General features: G+C 38.1%; 1 protein-coding gene across 2 annotated transcripts in view; it reads right to left on the bottom strand.

Moving 5' to 3' along the window:
• BMPR1B (bone morphogenetic protein receptor type 1B) overlaps positions 1 to 24287 on the bottom strand; it is a 439992-nt gene that overhangs the window by 223609 nt on the left and 192096 nt on the right. For both annotated transcript variants that reach the window (XM_057547292.1, XM_057547293.1), the window contains exon 2: positions 16263 to 16363. The gene's annotated coding sequence lies outside the window, so the exon portion shown is untranslated. The remainder of the gene's footprint in view (positions 1 to 16262; positions 16364 to 24287) is intronic.

The raw sequence follows: 24287 nt of genomic DNA, 5'->3' as shown, positions 1-24287 counted from the left end.
TCTTAGGAGAGCAACTCCCTACAGCGCACAGGGCAACACTGGATCATTTTCCACCAACACCAGTCACAGTTGAGGCAGAAGGTGATAAAAGCTGAGAAAACCTTAAAGGTACAGATGAGGGTCCTGGTCCTCTAGAAAGAGAAATATGCATACTATAAAGCAGCATTAAGTTCCAAGCTAAATCTCATGCCTACTATATAATTCCTGCTGTGTAAAATTCTAAAGAAGAAAAGATAATCGAAGTAGAAGGGTTAGAGAAGACCTAATGCAGAAGGACCAAAAATGTGAAGAATAAACCTTATATAATGAACTACCAGTTAAACAGCATCAACACCACAGTAAATAATTTTCCTACTGTAAGAAAACTAGCTAACATATACTAGGTGTTCAGTATATGCCGGGAACTAAGTTCTAAGTGCTTTATAAATATTAACACATTTGATTTTCAAAATATCCCTATGAGATAGGCACTGTTGTTTCCATCTTAAAAATATGGGAAGTGAGGTACAGTAAAGGTTAAATGATTTTCATAAGATCATGCAGCTAATAAGTGGAATGGCTCAGTTATAATCCCAGGAATTCGGGCTCTCAAGTCCATACTCTTTATCATTATGTAAAACTACTCTCTTTATGAGCTCGTGTAATTCTCGTCACAATCCTGCAGAGGATGTCGGGCATTCCAAATACTGTCATCTACGTGAACAGCGTCCCCAGAGTTGTGCAGTACACAGTCTGAGCAGCCACGTGTGGCAGCCATAATGATCTGCATCGTACAGGTAGAAAGTTTAATGATTTAGCCGAAGTTGCACAGTTTATACAATCAAATTCTGAAATAGAGTCAGTCTCACTCTTCACTCAAACATGGAATCCGCAAAGCCGAGACAGGGTATTGAGCAAGATTTGTTCTGGGACCCAAGGAGTAAACCAGTTTGGTTTAATAAGAGAAAGAATATAGAAAAAGGATAAAGGTACTTAGCTCATTTCCTATCTAATCTCTATGCTCTGGGTGGGAGAAAAAAGTCACTGAATGTTCCTGAAAAGCACAGTGTATACAGCACTGTCCCAAAGAGCTGAACCTACCCATATTACGTTATAAGGATGAACTGTGTAACTATACCAGCAGTATATTACAGAGGAATCTCTTCTCCAGAGGAAAAAAAAAAATTCAAGAAGCAGCAAGGAGAAGGACTGAAGGCTCAGCATCGGAAAGATGACAGCAGTGGATACGGTCTAAACGACACGGAGAAGTGCTTAAAAACAGAGCTGTCACAGGACAGAATTCATTAATGGACATAAAAATATTCTGGAAATAGGAAAACTCTTACAAATGCAAAATGTTACAGCCCATTATAATGGAGAAGCAAGGAATACTGAATAAAGGGTGGGATGAGAATGCAGTCTAGTTTTCAAGATCAGCTGGAGTTTGTGTTACACAGTGATTTCGTTTTTGATTTTGCATTTGCAATACTGTAAATTCCCTGAATAGCATTAAGAAAAATGTAAGAACGATGAATTACAAAGTTAAGATACAACTGATTATATTTATTACATGTAAATTTGTACTATTTAAATCCCTCTCAAATGACTAGGAAAAAAAGACTCAAATAAGAATATAAAACATTACGTTAAGCCATCAAGATGTCCTTCGATAGTAGGTAGATGGATAAACTGTAGTATATCCAAACAGAATACTATTCAGTGCTAAAAAGAAATGAGTTCTCAAGTCATGAAAAGACATGGAGGGAACTTAAATGCATATTATTAAGTGAAAGAAGCCAATTCAAAAAGGTTACATACTGTATGATTCCAAGTATACGATACCCTATAAAAAGCAAAACTGTGGAGTCACTAAAAAGATTAGTGGTTACCAGGGGAAGGGGTGAATAGGCAGAGTACATAGGATGTTTAGGGTAGTGAAAATACCATAGTGATGGGTACATGCGTGTCATACATTTGTCCATACCCACAGAATGTACACCACCACGGAGAGTAAACTGTTATATAAACTCTAAACTTTGAGTGATTACACTACGTCAATGTAGGTTCACCAGTTGTAACAAATGCACCATTCTGGAGGCGGATGTTGATAATGAGGAATGTTATGCATGTGTGGAGGCAGGGAGTATATGGGAAATCTCTACACCTTCCCCTCAGTTTGGCTGTGACCCTAAAACTGCTCTTAAAAAATAAAGTCTTGGGCTTCCCTGGTGGCGCAGTGGTTAGGAATCCGCCTGCCAATGCAGGGGACATGGGTTCGTGCCCCGGTCCAGGAAGATCCCACATGCTGCGGAGCAACTAGGCCCGTGAGCCACAACTACTGAGCCTGTGCGTCTGGAGCCTGTGCTCCGCAACAAGAGAGACCGCGATAGTGAGAGGCCTGCACACCGCGATGAAGAGTGGCCCCCGCTTGCCGCAACTAGAGAAAGCCCTCGCACAGAAACGAAGACCCAACACAGCCATAAATAAATAAATAAATAAATTTTAAAAAATAAATAAATAAATAAAGTCTTAATATAAACAAACAAAACAAAACATACAAGAACTTTTTGGCTTCATGATCTGCGCATGTGATGTGCTTATTCATGCTTCTATTTAGAGGCTGGAAAACTTTATTTGAGAAAAATAACATTTATTGAGACTTAATTTTAAGTCTGATACTTATTTTTCAGAAGTCATTTTATTCTCAGCAATTCCATCACATAGGAATTAACACATCCATTTTGCAGATGAGAAAATTGAGTCTTGGTTAAGAAATTTATGGTAAGTAACTTGTGAGGGTGAAGATCTAGCAATCTGTAAGCCTCTTAGAGGCATGATTACAAATCCACAACTCCTTTTTTTCCCCACTAAACCATCATGTCTCAAACCTCCAAGTATCGGTCAGTTCAGTAAAAATTTCATAAATCTGAGTAGGTTCACCTTTGTGATGATCTCTGGCTCTTATAAAAGGAAATTAACTGAAAGCCTATGTCAGGTACTCTTTTCTATCACCTGCTAGTAAAAGCTGAACTAGCTTAAGATGACTCTATCTTACTGTAAAAATACATTCTATAAAGGGAATCCGAACTAATATTTTAATGGCAATGACCAAGGAAATATAATGGCAAATACTAAAACCAAAGTCTAAATGAGACTGTTTTTTTCCCCCCACAATAAGATTTCTGGAAAAAAAAGAAAAACGCAACCGTTTCCAAATACTCAGCAGAAACTGGAGACTGGACCAAAAAAAACCAACAAAAAACCTGCAAAAGTGGCATTAAGCAGTCTGTGGTACATTCCCCTGTACTTGATAATGAAACCAAGTAGTTTTCTTTTAAAAGGTTAATTGTGATTTTTTAAAAAATTATAGTTGCCTTTAAATGCTAATACATGAGGAAAATATAAATGAGAGGCAGAGATAACTAGCATAGTTCTTTTCTATCAATTAAAAGGTCTTTCTTCACCAGATTCAAAATCACCCATTTCCATCATTCCACATATAAGCTCAGTAAGACCAAATTGTCTTCTGTGAGGGAGCAACATCATTTGTGTCTGGCACACAATTAACACAATTAACATTCCTGAATGAATGAAAAGAATGAATGAATTTTCATTTGGAGACAAATTAGAAATACAAACCCCACCCTTGCAAAGAAAGGCTAGCCTCTTAACTGACGTCACCTTTTATTCTTTTCAGAATACAATTCCTTGACAAACACGTTCACCCTAAGTTATACATTTCACAAAACAGAGACATGTTTAATTACCTGTTTGATGGTACACCCTTTGCCTACCTTCCTTCACTGTTGTCAGAGACACTGATAAACTGCTTTAAAACTTGCCTAGCCTGCCAACCGGCTGCAGAGCAATGCCCACACTCCTTAGCGAGGCACGCTTCACCACCTCCCACTCCGTGTCATCTCCCCATCTCTGCACAAGCCCAGGCAGAGACTGTGATTTAGCAAATCTGGGCTGAATCCTAGACACCTGAAGAAGAAAGAAAGAAAGAGAGGAAGAGGTAGAGAAAGAAAGAGAGAAAGAAAAGAAAGAGAAAAAGAGAGAGAAAGAGTGGGAGGGAGGGAGGGAGGGAGGTCTCTGGTCTCTACCCTGTCTGGTGTGAGTCACTGGACAAGGTACTTGTTCCTGCATATAAAATGACTGTCTCACAGGAGTGTGAGAATTAAATAAATTTGCATATGTAAAGGACTTCACACCTAATGGAAGTCCATAAATTGCAGCAACAGGTACAGTAGTATGATCTGAATTTGTGAGAACTGGGAGAAGTGTGTTAGGACAAGTGTGGTCAGGACGAAGGCCATGAATAGCCAGAGGGGATGAAGCGTTGGGCGAGGCCTCTTTTCCAGGTATAGAATGAAACTGTAAGAGGGAATGGTGCTAAAGGAGCCCAGACAGGCCAGAAAACTGAATCTACTACACCACCCTTGGCTACTTGTCTGGCTGATCCTGTCACACAAAGGTATGTGATCTGACTCCAAAATCCTGCTTAGGAGCAAGACGATTACTTTGGCTGACACAAGTGTATTAAATACCTACTCTACCCCCAATCACAGAGAGATACAGGGAAAGCAAGTATCCAGCCCTCCAGGAACTTACAGTCTAATACAACAAAGATTAATTCACATGAGAGACTAATTCACTAATTAGTTCAAAGAAGAAGGTATCTGGGAAGAATTGTGATTAGTTTTCAAAACAGGCTTACTCCATACCAATACTCCTAAACAATCATGCCAGCAAATATTTCACTTTATCCAGTTTGTTAAAGCTACCTTCACTTCTAGATAAGAATGTAAGTAGTGTTAAGCTCATCTAGTAGTTACAGATAAAATTTTCCTAAATTAAAAAATAATACTTGCTATGGGAGTTCAGGAAATGCTATATTTAAACTTTCTTCCCAGACTTATTCAATAGACCTACCATTAAATCTCCTATCTTTGAGCGACAGTAATCGATCGAAATTTAATCACAAGAATACACAGATTGTGATGTCATATTTTGTCTACTAAAGTCAGGTCTTTCCCCTGAATTTGCACTTTTGAATATTATGATGTAAACTATGAGTTCTAATCTCAAAATACAGCATTTGAAAAGAAACAGCATATTGATTTAATGTTGACTTTTTTGCTTGACTGGAAAATTTAGTGATTGAAACTAAAAACTGTAAATTCATAGTTCACTCATAATTCATAATTTTAGCCTATTCTTAAATATATGTACTATAAATTCATTTTTTGTCACTGAAAAATCAGTTATATGTAGCTTATTTCAAATTTGCCCCAGTGCCTTCTGTAAGAAGCCATATTATAAGAGCTTTCCCCAGAGCAATCTTTCCTCCATGTATTAGATGACTCGCTCATAAAAATGGACCCTCACATCAAGCCAAGTGTTATATGAACAAAATGGCAAAACTGATAGAAGTTTAGAATTACTATTCCCTGACAAATTCAAGACTGACATTTTTAAAAGCCACAATTTTCCTTTCATTTTCACTTGGAATCTGAAAAAGAAAAATATTTCATATTCTTTCAATGCTAAACAAGAAGTAATCAATTCCCATTCAAAAAAAGTAGTGACGACAACAATCTAAAAAATTAGAGTTTGTTGCTGAAAGATTCATAAGAGATAACTCAAATATACTGGCCAATATGGCATGGCAGTACTCACTTCTTTTTTTTCCTTTTCTTTTTTTCCCAGTGTTTATTATATACATGTGTATCCTTTTTGAAATTGCGTTTTCATGCTCTTCACTTATCTTTTGAAGTGGTAGCTTTTTCTTTTCTTTTTTTTTTTTTTTAACCTTCTAGAGCTTTATTGTAGTGACGTGGAAAGATGCTCAAATATAAAGAGGAAGAAAAAGAAAGTTCAAAACATAGGAAGTACACTGAAAAAAACTATGTGAGACCTTAGCTAACAGTTAACATGGATTTTCTCTGAATGGGGCAGCAATCAATGTTTTATGTTACCTATTGCTACAATTTATAATTAAAATGTATTACCTTTGTAATTAGAAAAAAAGTAATATTTTTAAAAGGCAACGTTACAATTTCTTTTTACAGGAGATTACATGCTTGATACAAAGCCAAAAGAAATTTCAGAAATTCAACGTTTAAACTATGAGCAGGTAATAGATACAATTTTTGTTATATTAAAACAGGTAATTCTTACTTACAGATATATTCATTGGTCTCTATCAGTGGCTTTTCTTTTTTTTTGAATTTTTGAATTTTATTTTATTTATTTTTTATATGGCAGGTTCTTATTAGTTATCCATTTTATACATATTAGTGTATACATGTCAATCCCAATCTCCCAATTCATCCCACCACCACCACCACCCCACCACTTTCCCCCCTTGGTGTCCATACGTTTGTTCTCTACATCTGTATCTCTTTCTGCCCTGCAAACCAGTTTGTCTGTACCATTTTTCTAGGTTCCACATATATGCGTTAATATACGATATTTTTCTCTTTTAGATCCATCCACGTCTCTACAAATGACCCAATTTCGTTCCTTTTTATGGCTGAGTAATATTCCATTGTATATATGTACCACATCTTCTTTATCCATTCATCTGTCGATGGGCATTTAGGTTGCTTCCATGACCTGGCTATTGTAAATAGAGCTGCAATGAACATTGGGGTGTATGTGTCTTTTTGAATTATGGTTTCCTCTGGGTATATGCCTAGTAAGTACTCACTTCTTTTAGCAAGGATTGTACATGATTATTTGTGAGATCATTGTTATTCTCATAGTATAAATTTATAATGAAATAGGGAATTATAAAGGATATTCTACTAAAGATTTTCTATCTCAGGAATTTTGATCTTTCTTGTTTAAAACACTCTGCAGAATTTTAGATATCCCAGGAAAAGACATTATTTCCAAGTTATTACCTTTCTTTACTACAAAAAACAGACACATGGAAGGCATATAGTTTGTCACTGCAAATCACAGTAATAAATTATTATTCATAAAGAAAAAGTCTGATAAGATACAATATGTAAAGAATTTTAAAGATAGGCCTGTAACCGTTATATAAATTTCCCTGCTAAAATGATTTATTTCTGCTTTACTATTACACAGATTAGAAATAGATATATCTATTTTCCTACACAAACATAATCCATAGATGTTTTAATCAAGATATTTTTTTCACATCATCACGTTAGATTCTTACCTTTAAGGTAAGAGTAAGGTAAGGTAAGGTTTTTTTTTTTGTTTTTTTGGTTGTTTTTTTTTTTACCTTCCAGGAAAATAATACTTGCTTTTTTTCTATTTAAAGGCTGGAAATGGAACACTCAAATGCTGGAAAACCTGATATTTTCAAAATAAAATTCAACTGAAGATATGCTACATCTACTGACACAAACTGCAAGTCAATTTCTCATTGATTCTGTGAAGTTATACTGAACAAGAGGCAAAGAAAAACCTTTTAGCCAATGTGCTAAGTGACGGTCACCCCTGTTTTCCCCAGTTGTATTATGAAATGTTCCATACATGGGGCCCATGTCATTACCAGATCTGTTAACAGTTTCACAGCTCAGAGCCTGGCTTCATTTGTTAAGCACCAAGCTGCCCTATCACTTGTACAGAGCTGAAAAGGTTGTTATGGTTCATAATGTAAAACTCACAAAAGTGCACAGCTGCTGTTCATATTCTCAAAGAAGTCTGTTATAATAATGATGTCACGGAAAAAGGCTGAAATCTATTACATGTCCCAGACAGCCAAGCCATTCAATCTCTCCAATGCAGGTAGCCAATGCAGGTATACAGGTTGCACTATAAACACTGTGGTAGCGTCACAATAAGGCAAAAAGTTCAATACAAAAAAAAAAATCACTGAGGGCAGGTAATTAGGACCTATTCATAGTCCTGCCTTCAGGAAGCTTCACTGACCACTGGAACAACCCAAAAAGCACGCCCATCACCATCTAACTGTCTGATACCCTACTGTGAACACAAAGCTTTGCAAAAATTCCAATATAAATCATCAGGCTCTTGAAGGAAAGTATACAAGGTCATCTAAACAAACAAAACAATTTCTCTTTAGCTATGATACCTATCTACACAGGAAGTGTGATAAATTGAATCCTGGCCTCCAGAGAAATGCAAAGCAAGAATACATTATTAATTTTAAGAGCTAACCTATGAATTTAAAAACTGCTATCACTTGTTACGACACAGAATGTTAAGTAGCTTCAGACCCTGGCAGACAGAAGAGAAGACGTAGAAGAGAAGTCTGGTTTCCTTATTTTAGTATTCTTGAATAACAAGACATACAAACCATTTTCCAAGTGAGAATTCTTAAAGGGATTTTAGAGATATATGAATATTAAATAGTTTCTACTGTATACATTTGCAACATTTTAACTATTTTCATGAAATTACAAATTAAAGAAAAGAGAAATTTTGAGCATCAAAAGTACAAGACAATTGGGGCTTCCCTGGTGGCGCAGTGGTTAAGAATCTGCCTGCCAATGCAGGGGACACGGGTTCGAGCCCTGGTCTGGGAAGATCCCACATGCCACGGAGCAACTGGGCCCGTGAGCCACAATTACTGAGCCTGCGCGTCTGGAGCCTGTGCTCCGCAACAAGAGAGGCCGCGATGGTGACAGGCCCACGCACCGCGATGAAGAGTGGTCCCCACTTGCCGCAACTAGAGAAAGCCCTCGCACAGAAACGAAGACTCAACACAGTCATAAATATAAATAAATAAATAAATAAAAGAACGTGAATTTCTTTTTTTTTTTTTTTAAATTTTTTATTTTATTTATTTATTTATTTATTTATGGCTGTGTTGGGTCTTCGTTTCTGTGCGAGGGCTTTCTCTAGTTGCGGCAAGTGGGGGTCACTCTTCATCGCGGTGCGCGGGCCTCTCACTATCGCGGCCTCTTTTGTTGCGGAGCACAGGCTCCAGATGCGCAGGCTCAGTAATTGTGGCGCACGGGCTTAGTTGCTCCGCGGCATGTGGGATCTTCCCAGACCAGGGCTCGAACCCGTGTCCCCTGCATCGGCAGGCAGATTCTCAACCACTGCGCCACCAGGGAAGCCCCAGAACGTGAATTTCTTTTAAAAAAAAAAAAAAGTACAAGACAACTATTAAAATTATTTCAATGCTCTTGAGAGAAAAACAGAGCAGATGCCGAACATGGAGAAAAAGGCCTAAATTCCAGTTCCAAATCTGCCACTAATTACTTGTTTAATCTTAAACAATTCATTTAACAGCACTCAATTTCAATTTCCTTCACTTTAAAAATGAAAACCGGGGCTTCCCTGGTGGCGCGGTGGTTGAGAATCTGCCTGCTAATGCAGGGGACACGGGTTCGAGCCCTGGTCTGGGAAGATCCCACATGCCACGGAGCAGCTGGGCCCGTGAGCCACAATTGCTGAGCCTGCGCGTCTGGAGCCTGTGCCCCGTGACGGGAGGGGCCGCGATAGAGAAAGGCCCGCGCACCGCGATGAAGAGCGGTCCCCGCACCGCGATGAAGAGTGGCCCCCGCTTGCCGCAACTGGAGAAAGCCCTCGCACGAACCGAAGACCCAACACAGCCAAAAATAAATAAATAAATAAATAAATAAATAAATAAATAAGAAAATCCTTTAAAAAAAAAAAAAAAAATGAAAACCATAAGAAATGACAATATATGAAGTTCCACTTTCCCACAATAGTATTTCTCACCTACAGTCATCAGGTATGGATGGGAGGACCAAGCCTCTGAATGATGACAGCTCAGCCAGACTTGCTTAGGCAGGGCACTGTCCTGTGCACTCAACACATATTAATTCATTTAACATTCAAACAAACCTATGTGTTAGGTGCTATTATTATTAACCTCATTTACAGGTAAAGACAAGTAGTGAACGGAAGAGTGAGAATTCACATTCAGGACAACTGACTCCGGGGCCAGCTCTTTTCACCGCCATATGAGACTACTGCATTATACTGAGATATTCTTTGGAATGAAGAGGTCTAGCTGTTTTAATTTTCTAGTAATAGGGAAAAGTAAAAATTTAAGAGTGGAAGGTTTGCTGATTGAGGATACTGCAGAGCTTTAGATCACAGCTGTTCTACAATACAGTACAATATGCGGAGAACGTATTAGATAATCCCTAGCTCCTAATCAGTTTTATTTTGTTCACAAAATGCAAATATATTCTCAGTGTTACACATATGACCATTTTATCTGCATGGACATACTCTATCGTATGCTTGCAACTCTAAGGTAAAAATTCTTAACACCTGCTTATATTTGGTGTTATACTCTGAGGCTAGAATTCAGTCCAATAATGGTATGCCATAAAGTGGCAGCAACAGTTAAATGTGATATTAGCTATAAGATGACATTTAAACATAGTATCTGTTACATATAACTACAGTTTGAAAATGAAATGTTTCAACCATGATTATTTATGGCTGAAGGCAAACCCTACTTATGAGCATGAAAATGGCTCTGTTTAATTTACTGCCTATTGAGATTTGTTTCTTTGGTTGATTAATCACAAGTAAACCAAGAATAGTTTAATCTCAGCAGCATGAAACGTAAATATTCAGAAGTTCTAAAATTTGTTTACTATCTTGACAGGAGTACGATATATCCACAAAATTTCCTACATGTTCCCAGTCAGTTATGATCCCTCATCAGTTAACTTCACAGATAGAAAATACCTTACATATTTTTTACTTCTTCATCAAAGTGGTGAAATGTAGAGATTCTTTTCCTCTATTTTAATAGGCCACAGAGCTCTAAAATTTCTGAGAATTCAAACTCCTTCACTGCATCTTCACGCAGCTGTGAAAATAAAGTTACTCTGACTGCATTTAAGTTCTTCCTTGCCACAATATAATATACACGCCAAAGTACAGAAGGTGAAAAGAAAAATCAATTGACCAGCGCCAGGGCTACACAAAACCAATGCTCATCTCCCGCTTCCTCCTCTTTCTGAAGCAACAACGACAGGCAGGTCGAACTCAAATCCGACTCGCTTTTCTGTCTTCTAGCCCTTCACCTGTGCCAAAGAACTATGTAATCAGAGAACTCCTTTTACAGCAAATAGCCCCTGAGCAAGGTAAGCATGGAAACAGATTCTAAATCATGTGAAACGTTTTGGGCACAGCTGGCAGAACACCTGTTGGGCATGGATGAGTGATGTGTGAAACACAAAACAACAGAAGCAAAGGACTGTTCACACAGCTCTCACTGCACACTTTTCAGACAATTTTAAATTTACTCAAAGACTCTGATGAAAAAGCAACAAACTAGAATTAGATTAACATTTTATTTTTCTTCTTGAGCACAGAAAGCCACGCACTGAAAATAAGCTCCCCAAAACGAATCGTTATCAATTCAATTCAACAATCTCACGGATGTGAGAAAGTCCTATAAAATGCGAATTTTTCTTTCTTTTACTTGTTTATGTGGCCCACACCACCTGCTAACTTTCACCGTAATTTTTAATCTTTTTAAATGTCTACATATATTTTACAGATAAAAATGGAAAACCTCTATAAAGAAAATATTACTTTCAACTTTACTATTTTGAACTACTAAATGTTTACTCACTCAAAGTTAATAACCAGCACTTTTTTTTTCTTTCATCACCTATAGGAGAGCCAGAGTGCACATTTCACAACTAAAATGTAGAAGGCGTGTAAAGAAAGAACCTAGTTGAATTTCATAAGATTTTTCACCAAACCAAAAAAATAAATTAAATTAAATATGGCTTCAGTCATTAAAGTTCCAACATTCAAACCAATCAATAAGCATTTACTGCATCCTTATAATGTACCTACTACCATGTACCTTAAAATTCAGATCAACTTTTCTGCAGGGAGTTGGAAAAAAACAGAAGCAGAGAAATCAGTTAAAAATCTGTGCCAAAATCCAGTCATTCAAGGATGAAAGCCTTGGAGAGGATTAGGAAAATGAGAATGCACTTTAGGGGTGAACTCTGGAGACCAAAAGAGGATGAAGTAACAGGACTTGGTTACACATTCAATTCAGCATAAAGGAGAGGAACGAGTCTGGTGCAATTACAGTGGCCTTAGTGCACAGCTAACGATATGGTAAAGAAACGCTGAAATGAGTAATAATCTAAGTTGACTAGCAATCCAGCAGCCTCATAGTAATTCAGCCTATACGTATTGTACAACTCAGTAAACACTATTTCTTCACATGTTCAACACTTGTAATAAAGGCAAAAAAAAAATCTTTAAAAACTTAAAGCTCTGGCAAAATTACAGAAATGTTTATCATCAGGAACTACGACATGTTGAAAATATCGTAAGCAATGTTGCAGAAGCCTGAATTTATAAGAAGTCAGGTGGAAAAATTAACCACACTCAGTGTCTTACTGTGTCTTGAACAATTCTTGCTTTGTTATTTCATAAATGTTTGATTTTTACATCATCATCATAATAACCCGCCCATGCATTAGTATTGTTGGCTTAAGTTTCTAGACAAAAAAAAAGGGGGGGGAGGGTAGTATTAGATTAATTTGTAATAGTATCTGATTCAAAACAAACAATTCAAGTTGAAGCACTGACCACACGGACTAACCAGAATTCTGTTGAAATTCACCAGGTACTTACGGGACGGCTGGATTACCTCAGTTGTGGCAAAAGTACCCTAAAATGGCTTTGGCTTTCAAATGTGTCACACCAAAACAAGACATTTTCCTAGGTAGTATCTGAAAACAGTTACATCAAACCGTGAAAATCTGAAAATATAACCACTAACCCTAAAAACTGGAAAATAACAAATGAGATTTTTTGCTACATGTTACCAAATTGTGTTAGTAATATGCCACCTCTACCGATTGTTTCCAGCAAGAAATTAAGAGAAAATAAGAAAAGCTATGGCTAGATATCAAATGTTAGTTATCAGTTTGCTTTGGACCTGACTTTAAGTGACAAAGCTTATGAATTTAACAAACTTGACAAAGTCAAGAAACTCATACTACATTAGTCTAGGAAAATTTCCCGATGTGCAAGTACAATGGGCCCTCAGGCCCACTTTCAAATTGTAGTTTAAGTTTTCATGACAACCTAATAACATCACAGACCACCATATTGTCAGGAACTATTACTTCTATGTTGAAGAGTTTAGTTATTTCCCTGGTTTTAACTCATAGTGTTGGTCACTCCCTAATTATAAAAATTGTAAAAATTGTTCTACCACGAAGGAGAAGTGTGGGAAAAACTTAAATCTGTAGTTGTAGTTCTTTTTGGCTCACGTACAGAATTCTCAATCTATCACTTTAAGCTTCTGGTTCCATCACCAATTTCCTTAATCCTTTGCTGAAAGCTGGTGATTCCCAATTTAGGATGTCAGAGTCCTAAAAAAATGTATTCGTCAAACAGTAAAGGGGACACCATGACTAAAAGTTGAGTTTATGTTATCAGATGGTCTGGGATCTTGGGCAAAGCTTAAAAACCTCTCTTTGCCCTAGTTTCCCTTCCACATAGGGTTGAGGGAGAAACAGGGTACTGTGGAAATTATAATGTGCTTTTAAAGAGGGTTTGGCATATGGTAAATGTAGCTATTATCATAGTTTGTTTGTCTTTTTCTGGTGCCTAGAAATACGCAGCATCTTGAAGCCACTACTACCTCCCTATGTTTGAAAAGCTATCAATTCAGCACGCTCTAATCCTAAATTCCAAGGACCAAACAAGAACTTTAAAAAAATATAAGTGATTCTGGACTGAGATGGATATAAGTATTTCTTCCTGTTGCTCCCACTAGACAAAGACAACTAAAAACTCTAAACATCATGTACAAAATGCACATAGGAAGACTATGGAACGTGCAGAGGAGATGACCAGCTAGGGACCTCAGGACCCAAGGGAAACAACATGGCTTAGAGTTCCCTTTCTTTCTGCCTCACGTATCCTAGACTGAGGCAGCATTATCTTCAATGTACTCAGGGAACTAATATACAAGTGAGAAATGTATAGTTAAACATTGTGGTTATAGATTTCAGCCTTTAGAGCCCTACATAATTATTTGCTCAATTTGTGAACCTTCTGCACCTTCCCACTGGTATTCTCTTTTTTTGACTCCCCAGGAAGATGGTTTCTCTCCCATCAAACAGTCGTGCCCCAACTCAGTTTAAACCCTTTCTCACTGTTCCCCTGAAAACTAATGAATTTGGCTTGTTTTTGTTCTTTATCTCTGGTTTTCTTTTCATTTTCCCCATGAGGGTAAAGAGTGTTCTAGACATAACATCTTTGACCCCAGTTAATACTGTTCACAACTATTCTTTAGAACCAAGCCAAAGAGAGGTCTTACCTCACTGCCATTATAAGATGATTCTGTCAATCATTCCATTTCCTACTTGGGTATCTGCCTGTAGAACTTTATTCAGCCCAGATTCTGTTTCATATGGATTAATCTCTTTCCAATACATACCTAGTATCCACCTCAACTTTCATTCATTGTTCTAATTTCCCCTATTTGATTTTTGGACCTTTACAAAATAAAAATATTCAACATTTGCCTTTACAGTAAACCTATATAAACTATCTAAGACTTACTAAAAATAAGCTAGACAAAACTTGCACAGGAGAAGGACTCATCAATCCAATAACCAACACTTTGCTCATGCCTCAGACCACGAATCACCCTCAACTCCCTCACTATCCCATGAAACTTTTATCTAGTCCAAGAAGCTGATCTCATAACTTAAACTTGATCTTTGCCCTTCCTCCAAACCACCATGTGTATTATGTGTGTATGTGTATGTATATGTTGAACTTTTAAAATACACATAATTCCTTTGTATACTATGCTTTATCTTGTGTTCCCAATTATTTCATGTGTTTAAGTCTTGTCCACCAAATAAAATCACAACCTGATTGAAAACAGGAACTAAATCAGTCTTATAATTTTTCCTCCACTATAAATAGCATGGTGCTAAAACACAAAGCAGTTATCAATTTATTCATTCAGTGCATGACAGCTGAATCCCTGCTAGCTAGTGTGTTGAAGGCTGGGGATGAAGAGGAAAACAGAAGGCGGTGTCTGTCCCCAAAGGGTTTACTGAGTACTGTGAGGGAGCCATGAAAACATTTACATTGAGAATCAGATCAGAGATGTAGTCAAGGCGTTATGAGAAGACAGAGGGGAAGTACCGAACTCTGCCAAGGAAAGTATCACAGACGAAAAAATATTTCCTTTAAATAGAATCATGAAGGATAAATAAAACTTCGCCAGGCAAACAAGAGAAGAGGTAGGCATGACATTCCAGAAAGAGGAAACAGCACTGTGCCAAAGGACAGAATCGTGAATGAATGAGCCAGCAGATAAACTGAGGAACCATTACAAATCGATACGCTATAATGTAGGGAGGGAAAGGGCAGTGACCAGGACCGAATGGCAGGTAAGCATCTGATGAAGCTGAAGGGCCCTGTATGCTACAGGATGTAATCCTGGAAGCATTAAAGGTCATGGATGAGAGCGTGGTAGGATCAGATATCCCTGCTGCTCCTGAAATGGTAGACAGTTTGGAAAGGGGAAAAGTAGACAGATGTTAGGAAGCTATGTTAAAGTATAACTGAGAAATGATGAGGATTTGAGATAAGGGGTGCAAGAAATGGAATCATGATCACTGAAAGTATAGGTGTGCATGAAAACAAACTGAGTGAGAGGAGAGGCAAGCCAAGGAAAGACTGTGCAACGTGGACATTTAACATGAATCTTGACCGAAAGTCAAATCCATTCTTAGTTTGTGGATAAATATTTCTTCTATCTTTAAAACTGTAGTTCTCAGTGTATAAACAAGAAGAAACAGGTCAAGATCAACATTTTAAAGCCTCAACTGGAAACCAAGTTTATCCATCTACTGATCTTGGAATGTCTTTCAAACACTAAGTGTGCAGAGATAACAGAATTCCATCTCCCCCACCCACCCCAAACTGTCAAAGTGAAGACACACTGCCAACATACCTGTTCATCAGGTTTTCTTTTGAAATGGGTACAAATAAAATTCACTTCAAGGCAGTAAACAGAGTCCACGTCACTCTGTTCGGCCTCTATACAACTCAACTTCTTGCCTTCACTAGCACCTCCCCTTTACCCCCTACCCCAGATTTCAAATTACTGCTTTAACACCTTAACTAACCTTTATGTGACCTGGTTAGACATATGGTGAATTGCCTGTATATAACTTGACACACAAACTCATTTTATGGTTCTTCCCTTCAAATCAATGATTTAATTACCATGAGGTGAACTATCATGGCAAATCTGACTTGCTTTAGATACCAACCAGGTAAACAGGCTGCTGATAACTGAAGTAAACAACGTTCTTGATGATTATGCGCAGTACATCTGCGTCAGGTACATTCGCTCTCTTGACCACGCTGAAACCTATTAAATAAGTAAATAAATGGAAAAAAAAATTTAATGTGAGGTTCACGTTACATTTCAACAACATGCACACAAAACCTAAAACTTTCACTCCACCACTGGAAGCAACATAACTTTAGAAAGGTAAAGCATTTTCCTCTCAAATCATATGCCAGTATCTCTTTATTCTGTTCATCCTAATATCCTGTGAGTATCTACTATATCTATGCACTATGCCTTCACTGAAAAGTATATGAAATCTTGCATTTTCCTTCCGGTAAAGTGACTGCAGTAACCGAATGAAAACGGCATCTACCCAAAGGCTACCACCTCATCCTTTAGTTCTCAGCTCTAATACTGCCTCCCTGAGAGCTATTCCCTGAATACTTTGGCTAAAACAGCATCTCACACATCTTCCAGCCACCCTCTGTCCTTTCAGCTTGCTTCACTGTGTACATAATAAGCAGCCTTGTCTTGAGTTACATTATTACTCTTTGTGTTTACTTTGTGTATGACTATTGCTACCGGACTGTAAGCCTCCACAGAGCTGGGAAGCACCCGTCTTGTTCACCACGTCATCAGCAGTGTCTAGAAGAGTGCCTGCTCTGTGCTCAACAGACACTCGGTGGCCTAATGAGTGCTTCCAAATCCACAAACTACCAAAATATTAAAACTCTGCTGTAAATAATATCCTAACAGAAAAGGGTTTACTTGGTACTTCTATGAGTCCACAAGACCCAGAGAGATGCATAACCAGACACTGACAGGCTAACATAAACAGATTTTTTCATTTTGGCTTCTATCCAGGGCTGATAGTGAATTCAGTGGCAGTCAAATGTTAACTGCCCTTGAAGAATATTTAAACTGTCTCTAAAATGAAGAAGGGAGAAAAGGAATATAAGGGGAAATAAAATTAATAAAGTTAATCTTCTTACTGATAGAAGCATAAATAGCACAGTCAGGAATTCATAACATAAACACTTTTTTTAAATGTCATTCAAGCTTCAAGTTCCTATTTTTTTCTAAGAGTGACTGTGGTTGTTAATGAGCATACTACATTGGAACAGATAATACAGAAATTGTGGTAGTCTATATAATTTGGCTCCTCTGGAGGTCAGAAGGATATTTGGATCAAATAATATGAGGGCTTTGTTCAGTACTACTATAAAATATAAAAGAAAACTGAAACAAAAAGGCACACAGAATCTTGCAGTATCTTACTTCCAAAACATGTGATGGGATAAAGCTCCATTTTCAGAATCTGTTTCCTAAAAGAACCCAATATTAATTGCATGTTGATGTGTAAAGCACACAAAAGTTGCATTTTCTCTACTTTGGATCCCAGACTCTCAGTTCTGAAAATACAGCCCACTGTACATAATTCCCAGGTCAGAGGTGCAGTAGACAAATTAATTAGTCTATTAAGTTTCAGTCATATCCTGGCACTGATGTTTAAGTTAGCACCTTCAGCAACAAGTTTCTAACACTTAACTATGCTGCCATTTGTTCCTGAGAGAAATTAGGAATGAAGGGGGGGTAAAAAAAAAAAAAAAAAAAAACATAGCTGGGAAAAGTTCCCACTGACCTAAAGGCAGAAACATGCACGTGAGTCAGGGGTAGACTTATGTATTCATAAAAAGGAGAAAAACTTCAGTTGATTAGTTCTTGTTATTTTAAGTGATTAGCAGAAAAATAAATGGCTTCATATCAAAGTGAAATTTAAATAGCATTTAACACTCTACAAAATCAACCTAAAAAACGATGTTAATTTGCTATGACTTAGCACTAAAGAGAAACCAATGATTTCATATGACGAATCTGTGAAGCATTTCATGAGAAGATTAAATACTTGACTAAATATTTGTGGATGCTAAAAACGACTGAAATGAACCAAATCACGTATTTGAAAAAACAGACATGAGACACAAACACAAACGCACAGAGGGAAAGAGGGAAAGGAGGGGACGGAGAGAGAGAACTACCAGTTATCTTTCACCTTATAGCCAATAGCTACTGCAAGGTGTATCCAAAAGAACAACATACCAGACATAGTTTGAAATTCAACAGTAAAAGCAAAATTTGTTGATTATCATAGAGCACAATAGAATACCTCTGCACTATGTAGGAATTTTCTTTTCTCTTAAATTTTTCCTTTTCTTTTATTCAGTGGGGTCATGGTAAAGTGGAATGTTTTCACAGCATCAGTGACCCAGATGTGTGTAAGATACTAGGCTCTAAAAGCTGTTCTATGCATGAGAATTGGGTGTTGAGACTGTCTCAGGTATCTCTGAGAACAGTAACAAGAAATGAATGACTCAGTTTCTAAATGACACTATCTGTCAAAACAAATAACTGTTACATAATGAGCAACCACACTATGTTAGAACCTGGATACACCTACATTAAAGAGATGTTAAAGATTAGGCCATTTAAAATCCAATCAGAATGCTGGATTACTGAAAAGGCAATCAGAGTAACTATGGCTTACCATTTTCTCCTGAATATCCTATTATTTGGGCTCTATGAAAGCTTAGGTTCACCTAATTCTCCCCAAACACAGTGCCATTAAATTGAGGATTATTAAAATTTATAATTACATTTCTTGGAGTTTTTCTTCAGGAAATAATCAGATATGTTCAAATAGAAAAGAATTCTAGAGGTAAAAAAAAAATTAATATTATTTATAATAGCAAAAAGCTAAAACAATGTAAATGTCTAACAATAAGAAGATATTTCAATAAATTATGATATAATAGAATATTAAGAAGTCATTGAATGTCATGCTTTCAAGGAAAATTTAATGGGACAGAAAAATTCCTAGATTACAGCAGGCACATAAGGAAGAACTGTTAAAGGAAATAAAAATGCAGTGTACAAAACCTATACAAAAACTATATGCGGGCTTCCCTGGTGGTGCAGTGGTTGAGAATCTGCCTGCCGATGCAGGGGACACGGGTTCGAGCCCTGGTCTGGGAAGATCCCACATGCCGCGGAGCAACTGGGCCCGTGAGCCACAACTACTGAGCCTGCGCGTCTGGAGCCTGTGCTCCGCAACAAGAGAGGCCGCGATAGTGAGAGGCCCGCGCACCGCGAGGAAGAGTGGCCCCCGCTTGCCGCAACTGGAGAAAGCCCTCACACAGAAACCAAGACTCAACACGGCCAAAAATAAATAAATAAATAAATAATAATTAAAAAAAAAAAACTATATGCATAGTTTGATTCCAATTTTAATACATATGCACATTATATGAAAACATATTACATATCCATCTTTTGTACATAATATGCACAGTCATACAAAACAGAGGAAAAAAAGACACACCAACATGTTCACAGAGGTTATCTTTGGGTAGTAGAACTGAACACAACTCTAATCACAAAAATATACTGCTTTTATAATTAGAAACGAAGCTATAGTAGCTACTGGAATAGTTTGAGCCAAGTGGAGTTGACCACAACTGAAGATAATGTTCCTTGTATAAGTCATCAGTGGAACAAAGGATGCGTTAGATATTTCTGAGTGATGTCCCCCTCAACCACTTCCTAAGACCCCCAAGTCCAACCAAGTCCACAAATCGTGATAACCTCCAATACTATCTTTGTCTCAGGTATGATTAATCCCTGTTCTTAAACTGTCTCCTCTTAATATGTGTATTAATCAAATTTCTACTTATCTGTGACATGTATTGTAAAAATGCACAATATTTCTGTATCTATGGCCTTGGAATTTCTTCTCTGAGGCCAAAAAAGGGTGTGTGTGTATGTATATATTTGACAAACTCATTTATTTATGATAAACTACCCTAAACCTGCCTCACATACGGCAATGGATATTTTTACAAGCTCTGCTGAAAAGAATCCCATCCTTCAAACTGACAGTTACAGTTTCCCCAAAAAATGTCATTTTAAAAGTGAGTTTTTAAACAGCACTTTGAATCAACACTGCCAACTTTTTAAAGTGTTTAAAAAGATGCAGTTACTCCCTAGATTCTGCTTCTTAAGATATAAATTATTTTGTGGGCAAAGTCCATTCTAACCTATCTCTTATAGACAGAGTTTTATACCATCATCTATGTCACCTCTAAGCATCTCCTTGTGTAGTTTTCCTTCCATCGTTATGAAATTAAAGCAAACAGCACTTTTTTTTGTTCTATTTGTGTGGCTACTACGGTAGTGACCTGCATTTTGCACCTAGGATAACCCTATTTGGGGCAGGGGAGAGAATTAAGGGACCAAAAGAATGGAAGAATACGTTCGGGTAATGGTCGGCACCTTTAAACATTTACTTTTCTCTTGGAACTGCCTTTGGCCAAAATCTATAAAACTATGACTTGACCCTCAGCTTCCTGGCATAAAGTACTTAGGCTTATGATGTGAACACCATGAAATTGGCAAGCTCAGCAACGCTTTCCCTTGCTCGTAAGAAGAATTAAAATCCTGTTTCTCCCAACCCCAAAATTTCCACCTCAAGCTCCCCCTAAACCTAGTCAGGCCCTGGTTCACAGCTTCTAAAGACCAGACCATGGAAATACCACGTGGTGACTAAAAGTCTTTGATGGAAAACAGATGAGACAGGACACACTGCTTGCCTAGCACTTTTAAATGTACAGCTCCCCTTCACTGTCTTTCAGGATGTCACTATACGTGACACATGGAAAGAACAGTTAGTGCAAAAGTTTTGCACATTTTCTACTTTCATGGGTTATCTCAGTTGTCAACAAGGTGATTTCCTTGAATATTTGCATCAAGTGAACCAACGGTTTGAGGTATTTTCAAAGTTTTTCTCCCCTTAAATAATATCCTTTACAGAGAAAGGCCAACAGATAACAGATAAAGGCCAACAGGCAGCAGCTATGCTTGAAGAGTGGAAGACGCAAGAGGGCTGCAGCAGTTCACCGACAGCCTGCCCACGCACTCCTCAGCTTCCCTGCAGGGCTCCTTAGACACCCCGCAGAATCCTAGAGCCCTGAGGGACACGATCTGAAAACCAAGTAAAGCAGAGTCTGCCCTCGCAACCTCAGAGTTAATATTCATAGTGCTGACTATTCTAAAAGTCCATGACACACAGCATTTAAAACTTTAAAATTCAGAAGCTGTCACTAATTTTTTCAGCAATATTTTACTCCACTGTTATGAGGAAAATTATGTCATGATGGCATTTTTAAATCTGAGGGATCATAAAAGTAATAGGCCCAAGTTCTTAAAAATGCATTATGTCTTCTTAAATTGCTTTAGAGGAAAAAAAAACACTAAATTTCTTGTAATTAGCTAATTAACTATAAAGCGTAAAGTCACGTGAAATCTTATTAGATAATAGAAACTGTTGTAGTAGTTTCAGAAAGGAAAAGAAAAATAAGCTATGATCTTCATACCTCCTAACTAGCCAAATAAGATATCTAGAAACTTAATACATCCTGCCTCACTTTTGCTGAGTCCTCATAAAACTGACAAAACAAAAGACAGAGTAAAGTTTTTTTGTTTTTTGTTTTTTTTTTTTACTTGATTTTATTTATTTATTTATTTATTTTTGGCTGTGTTGGGTCTTCGGTTCGTGCGAGGGCTTTCTCCAGTTGCTGCAAGCGGGGGCCACTCTTCATCGCGGTGCGGGGACCGCTCTTCATCGCGGTGTGCGGGCCTTTCTCTATCGCGGCCCCTCCCGTCGCGGGGCACAGGCTCCAGACGCGCAGGCTCAGCAATTGTGGCTCACGGGCCCAGCTGCTCCGTGGCATGTGGGATCTTCCCAGACCAGGGCTCGAACCCGTGTCCCCTGCATTAGCAGGCAGATTCTCAACCACTGCGCCACCAGGGAAGCCCCAGAGTAAAGTTTTAAAGAGTCAATAAAAACGTTTTTTAAAGTACTCTGAATACCTTAAGTGTTATAATAAGACCTCATTTCAAAGGAACATGGTTGAATGCCATGAAAATTTAATTCTATTATATACCCTCAAGAGACAATCCCTTGAGATATTAGCATTTAATGACTTTTTACTTGAAAACACAACATTTAATAGCTCCTACCACACTACATTGTAATTGTTTGATGATGGCTTTTAAAAAGTGTTTGTACTTGTAAAACTTCCCACTAGGCTATAAGGTACTTGAGAGTTGAATGTAGGGTTTACTGATCTTAGTTTGGTTACTCATTAATTCATTCAACATTCTCATTGTGTATCTATTAGCCATATGCTAAAAACAATAAGTATATATGGAAAAAAGCCACAGTTCCTATCTATCAATACTTAAAAAAAAAAAAGTTTAAGAAAGAATAAGAAAACACATGATTGCAGTTTACTGTCTTAGAGTTAAACACTGTGCCACAGGAGCACAGGGAAGTGACAGAGGGCTCACCTGGAATAGCAGGGAACAGGGCAGGTCTGAGCTACAGTGGGACAGGTTCTGAGGGCTACTGGGAGTTACCCACAGAACACATGATGAAATACAAAATCCAAAGACTGAAGCAGCACCATATATCAAGAGCCTCATACGCCATACTGAGGATTTTGTACTTTATTCTGGGGAACCATTCAAGAACAAGTTTTAGAAAAGTCACTTTGACTATAAAACAGATACCAGAATGGAAGAAGCAAAACCGGTTGCAGGGAGACCAGTTAACAGGACAGTTATGGTGATTCAAGTGAGAAATGATGGAGGCCTCAACTAAGGCTGTAGTGATCAAAAGAGAGAATGGTAGGCACACTTAAGAAGTATTACGGAAAGGGAACAGGCAGGATTTAAAAACTGAGTTGAGGGGCTTCCCTGGTGGCGCAGTGGTTGAGAATCTGCCTGCTAATGCAGGGGACCCGGGTTCGAGCCCTGGTCTGGGAAGATCCCACATGCCGCGGAGCAACTGGGCCCGTGAGCCACAACTACTGAGCCTGCGCGTCTGGAGCCTGTGCTCAGCAACAAGAGAGGCCGCGATAGTGAGAGGCCCGCGCACCGCGATGAAGAGTGGCCCCCGCTTGCCGCAACTAGAGAAAGCCCTCGCACAGAAACGAAGACCCAACATAGCCAAAAATAAATAAATGAATGAATGAATGAATGAATAAATAAACAAACAAACAAACTGAGTTGAGGAAACAGAGACCAGTCAGGATTTCATGGACAACTCCTCAGTTTCTGGTTTTGGCAACAGGGAGAACAACAGTGGTTTCCTAAGATAGAGAACACAGAAAAAGAAGCAAATCTGATGGGGGCAAAAAACTTCAAAAATACCTTAAAAACCACTGGTTCACTTGACGCAAATATTCAAGGAAATCACCTTGTTGACAACTAAGACAACCCGTTCCAAGGGGGATCTGTAGAAATTGTACAATACAAGAGCGTTTGGCGTGTGTGGAGGAGACCTGTTCTGGGAACAGGAATATGAGCGCCGTTAGTATTTAACAATGGTAAATGAAGTCATGAAAGTGTACAGAGTGAACCAGGAGAGGACCAGCAAAGAAAGCCTCAGAATAAACTCCCGGGAGCAACAAAAATGGAGGCAGAGGAAGTGGAGAAACCTGCAAAGGAAACAGAAGCAGCAGCACAGGTGGTAAGAAGTGAGTTAGGAGAGGGCAGAGTACAGAGTTTTGAGAAGGGAACACCTAAGTGTCAAATGGTCCTGCGATACCGCAAAAGGACTAGAAAGAGGCCAACAGACTTTGCAAACAAGAGGTAATTCATGACCTTTGCAAAGACAGTTTCAGCAGTGAGATAACAGAGTGATACAAAAGTTACTGAAGAACATATGTGCCACATCTTCTTTATCCATTCATCCGATGATGGACACTTAGGTTGCTTCCATGTCCTGGCTACTGTAAATAGAGCTGCACAAATACGATGTGGAAATAGAGAAAACTGCACAGCTCCTGGAACATATTAAATGTACCAACTGTTCCTAATCTACACTTCTCCACTGCATGTCATCCTGTTCAAGTTTTTAAAATATGCCACAAGCCCCCAAGGC

This window comes from Balaenoptera acutorostrata, chromosome 5 (genome assembly GCF_949987535.1).
Source record: "Balaenoptera acutorostrata chromosome 5, mBalAcu1.1, whole genome shotgun sequence".
NCBI lineage: Eukaryota > Metazoa > Chordata > Mammalia > Artiodactyla > Balaenopteridae > Balaenoptera > Balaenoptera acutorostrata.
The sequence above is the reverse complement of the archived record's forward strand: the minus strand, read 5'-3'. Positions and strand labels throughout refer to the sequence as shown.